Here is a 4,657-nt window from a genome sequence, read left to right as displayed (position 1 = left end):
AAGTCCGAGGGAGAGACGAAGTGGGGCCACGAGGCGCCGCCACAGCGAGGCGGCGCGGCCCGGGCCGGCCGCGCGGCCCCGGCGTGTGGGGCCCTCGTGTGGCCCCCTGACCTGCCCCTTCCGCCTACTTAAAGCCTCCGTCGCGAAACCCCCGGCACCGAGAGCCACGATACGAAAAACCTTCCGGAGACGCCGCCGCCGCCAATCCCATCTCGGGGGATTCGAGAGATCGCCTCCGGCACCCTCGCCGGAGAGGGGAATCATCTCCCGGAGGTCTCTTCATCGCCATGATCGCCTCCGGATCGATGTGTGAGTAGTTCTCCCCCGGACTATGGGTCCATAGCAGTAGCTAGATGGTCGTCTTCTCCTCATTGTGCTATCATGTTCGATCTTGTGAGCTGCCTATCATGATCAAGATCGTCTATTTGTAATCCTTCATGTTGTGTTTGTTGGGATCCGATGGATATTGAATACTATGTCAAGTTGATTATCAATCTATCATATATGTTATTTATGTTCTTGCATGCTCTCCGTTGCTAGTAGAGGCTCGGCCAAGTTGATACTTGTGACTCCAAGAGGGAGTATTTATGCTCGATAGTGGGTTCATGCCTCCATTAAATCCGGGACGATGTGACGTAAAGTTCTAAGGTTGTGGATGTGCTCGTTGCCACTAGGGATAAAACATCGATGCTTTGTCTAAGGATATTTGTGTTGATTACATTACGCACCATACTTAATGCAATTGTCCGTTGTTTACAACTTAATACTGGAGGGGTTCGGATGATAACCCGAAGGTGGATTTTTTAGGCATAGATGCATGCTCGGATGGCGGTCTATGTACTTTGTCGTAATGCCTCGATTAAATCTCATAGTACTCATCATGATATATGTATGTGCATTGTTATGCCTTCTTTATTTGTCAATTGCCCAACTGTAATTTGTCCACCCAACATCCGCTATCTTATGGGAGAGACACCACTAGTGAACTGTGGACCCCGATCCTATTCCTTACATCTCGAAATACAATCTACTGCAATTGTTCTTTACTTGTTCTTCGCAAACAAACATCATCATCCACACTATACATCTAATCCTTTGTTTACAAGCAAGCCGGTGAGATTGACAACCTCGTCGTTATGTTGGGGCAAAGTTCCGTGATTGTGTTGTGCAGGTTCCACGTTGGCGCCGGAATCCCTGGTGTTGCGCCGCACTATACTCCTCAGCCATCAACCTTCAACGTGCTTCTTGACTCCTACTGGTTCGATTAAACCTTGGTTTCTTACTGAGGGAAACTTGCTACTGTGCGCATCACACCTTCCTCTTGGGGTTCCCAACGGACGTGTCAACTACACGCATCAAGGGGCGGCTTGGACGGAGGTGGCATGGATGGGAGTGTGCTACCATGCATAGTGTCGTATTATGCGTGTGGCGTGGCGGCGGTCGGGCCACTTTGGAGGCGCTAGCGAGAGAGGATAGGAACAGACTATGTGGTAGGAAGGTACGGCGAATTTTCTACATCGAATGGGCTTGGTTGGGAGGGCTGGGGAGATCGGAAAATGCCGGCGACCATCCAGGGGTGGCGCCACCCGGATGTGGTCACCAGTGGTGGCCACCTGGGTGTATGACATAGTCGGCATTAGGGATTTCTGGATGTTAGCTAGGAATCTCGGCTTGAGGTGATTCAAAGTTCCTGTCCGCCAAATTTCACTTCCAGCATTTTTTTAAACTAAAATTTTTGCAAATTCGAAAGTTATAATAAATCAAGAAATTTTAAAATTCAAAACAACAAATACTTTTCTGCAAGCTTTTGATCAAGGTTTTGAAAAGAAAAATAGATGGAATTTTCACTATTGTGTTCCAAATGAAAAAAATGAAAGATTTTTCTAAACCAAGATTTTGAAACTTTGTAATGCAAGGATTTTGAAAATTCATATCAGCATAAACCAACATGGAGGATTTTGAAGATACAATTGGAAATATTATGAGGTGAGTTTTTTTTAGTACATGTCCCACACGAATATTAACATATTTTCTAACTACCTTTTTCCCAAATTCAAAACTTGGTACTGGTGCAAATTTGGAAATTCAAATAGAGAAGACTGGTTTTGGAAGATTTTGATGGGATTTTTGAAAATTAAAGGTTTTGGGTTTCAGTATGTTTAAGACGTTCATATGCGACACCAAAAAGGGTACTATCCCATCTAGGAAAATCCATTTTGTAATTTTTTTTAAAATAATTAAGAAAAGCGCAGAAAGAGAAATAAAAACTAAAAGGGTTTTGGTCCAAAGAAAATATGGGATATTTTTGTATAAAATGCGTTCAAAACATCTAGGATCACTCCATAATATTTTTGGATTTTTTAGCACAAGATAAAATAGGGTTCCTTCGTAAAGTGGGAAAGAAAGGTTTTCTTTAAAAAATATAGAAACTCGTTTTGAATTATTTTGTGGTAGGAAAATATGAAATGCCTCACCTTATATCATAGGTTCGAAAGCATAAAAAGGCCAAAAATATTTCCAAGGCTTGAGAATTAAAGAAGGTATCATAAATCCAAATTAAAATTTGAAATAGGGTAAAAAATATTTTTCTTAGGAAATTTTAAAGAGGGCCAAAAATTTGGGGTGCTTTAATACCTTTACAATTTCAACACTTATTTAATCCGAAAATACGAAAACATTTGTCATACTTGTTTTTAGTTCTTTCATGAAGTTTATATCACTATCATCACTGTACCACTTTACTTTTGCATAGCATTTAGTTTACCTTTCATATTGCATTTACGTTACTTCTTGTATATTTACTTTATTTACTACACTATACATATTTTTTTCAATTATAATAAGAAACCTTGTGCTTGACAACCTTTCGGCCGAGTTGGGCACACAAGACAGGTTGTTTGAAAAGAAAAGAAAAGAAAAGAAGGTATAAACCCTCGAGTTACCCTTGTGGGGGGGGGGGGGGAAGAAGCCCTTTCAACATCACTCCGTGCTTGGAGTCCCAACGAATTGATATCCACGTTGATTGGTGCCATCACCCGCTAGGTTCGGTAAAACGCAGTCATGATACCGAGCACCTACGGATCAATAACCACGTTGGGACCTGGACATCCATGATGGCTCCATTGCATACTCGGAGAAATAATAGACCTAATCTTTCGTGTTGATGCATATGTTAATTCCTTTGCTTCACAACCCAAGGTGAGACTTTAAGTATTCTCATTAATCAACTCCTTAATCACAATATTTGTTAACCTCGATCCGGTATCAATTACCCTCTTCTCGTTTCATGTATATTGATGATGTCCTATGATCACTATCATTCTTTTCACATAGTATTTGCGCAGGAATATTATGTTGACATCACAATACCGAGAGGGCCTAGATCACACTTCTGGAAAATGGGGCTTTCGTCCCAATTGGTATGGGGCTTTAGTCCCGGATGTGCAACTGGGACTAAGCAATCATATCTCTCGTTCATTAGGATGAACAAATCCTACTCTTGAATCATTAAACTCTGGTACCTTCGGGTATACCTAAATCTTAAGTTTTCACATCTGGGTTCAATCTTGATAAGATTAGAGAATTTCCTCCAATATGAGGTTTCTATAGTTTGCTCATGGTCTAAATTCCTCCAATATGAGGTTGCTATAGTTTGCTCATGGTCTAAGGATTTTTATATAAGATAACACTTAAAGATATTGCTATTAACCATGAAGAATGTGTCTCACAACATACCAGTGACTTGGGTATGTTCAGTGTCATTGTTTAGTCAAACGATCCACCCTTATTGTTGCCAACATCCTTGTTACAATAAATATACTCATTGTCAGAAAATTTTGATCATCCAACGACAAATGAGCTATTCATATTTAGAGACAAGATTTAGATCAATTCTTTTCTTGTTATCTGTCAACACATGCTTGTGAGTTTTTCTTCGAATCGCATATTTAAGGGACACATCATTGTTTTTCTTCGAATAGCATAAAAGATAAGGTAAACATACTAATAAACATGAATTATAGATAATAAATAACCCTTATTACTATTCAGTTAACTCCTTCACTATTCTGCATGAATCATACTCTCTCTTGTCTATTTTGTGTTGTGCATAATTTTCCGCGCAAGTAAAACTGTGTGAATTTTGATCAATAATATAGATAATAATACAAAGGTCTATCATGTCAAATGCATATAATATGATAATAAATTTCGTAATTTTTTAAAAATATTATTATTTTATTGTATACGTTTATATTTTTATTAATATAGATGATTAAACTTTAAGAAGTTTGACTTTGACCAAAACTTATATGCAACATATTTTGGGCAGGAGGGAATATACATAGAATAAGGGACTGACTATTGAACAACTATCCGTTTTCAAATTCGTGAACAGACACATTTCCGTAGCCAATAGTAAGACGACAGATGTATGACTCAAAACTACAGAAAAATGAATGAGAAAAACCGTCTGTTCTCAAATTAGAAAACGAGACACATTTCGCTAGCCCAAAAACATTGAGTTCTAACGGCTCTTTGTGTCTCTCGTTATCAGTCCAATGTTGAGTTACCATTCTAAACGAAAATGGGAAACCACACAACCTGTAGCTAAAAAGGACCAATACACACTAAGACAATACGCCACATAAAAAAAACC

Source organism: Lolium rigidum, chromosome 4, assembly GCF_022539505.1.
Source record: "Lolium rigidum isolate FL_2022 chromosome 4, APGP_CSIRO_Lrig_0.1, whole genome shotgun sequence".
NCBI lineage: Eukaryota > Viridiplantae > Streptophyta > Magnoliopsida > Poales > Poaceae > Lolium > Lolium rigidum.
This window is presented reverse-complemented; position numbering follows the sequence as displayed.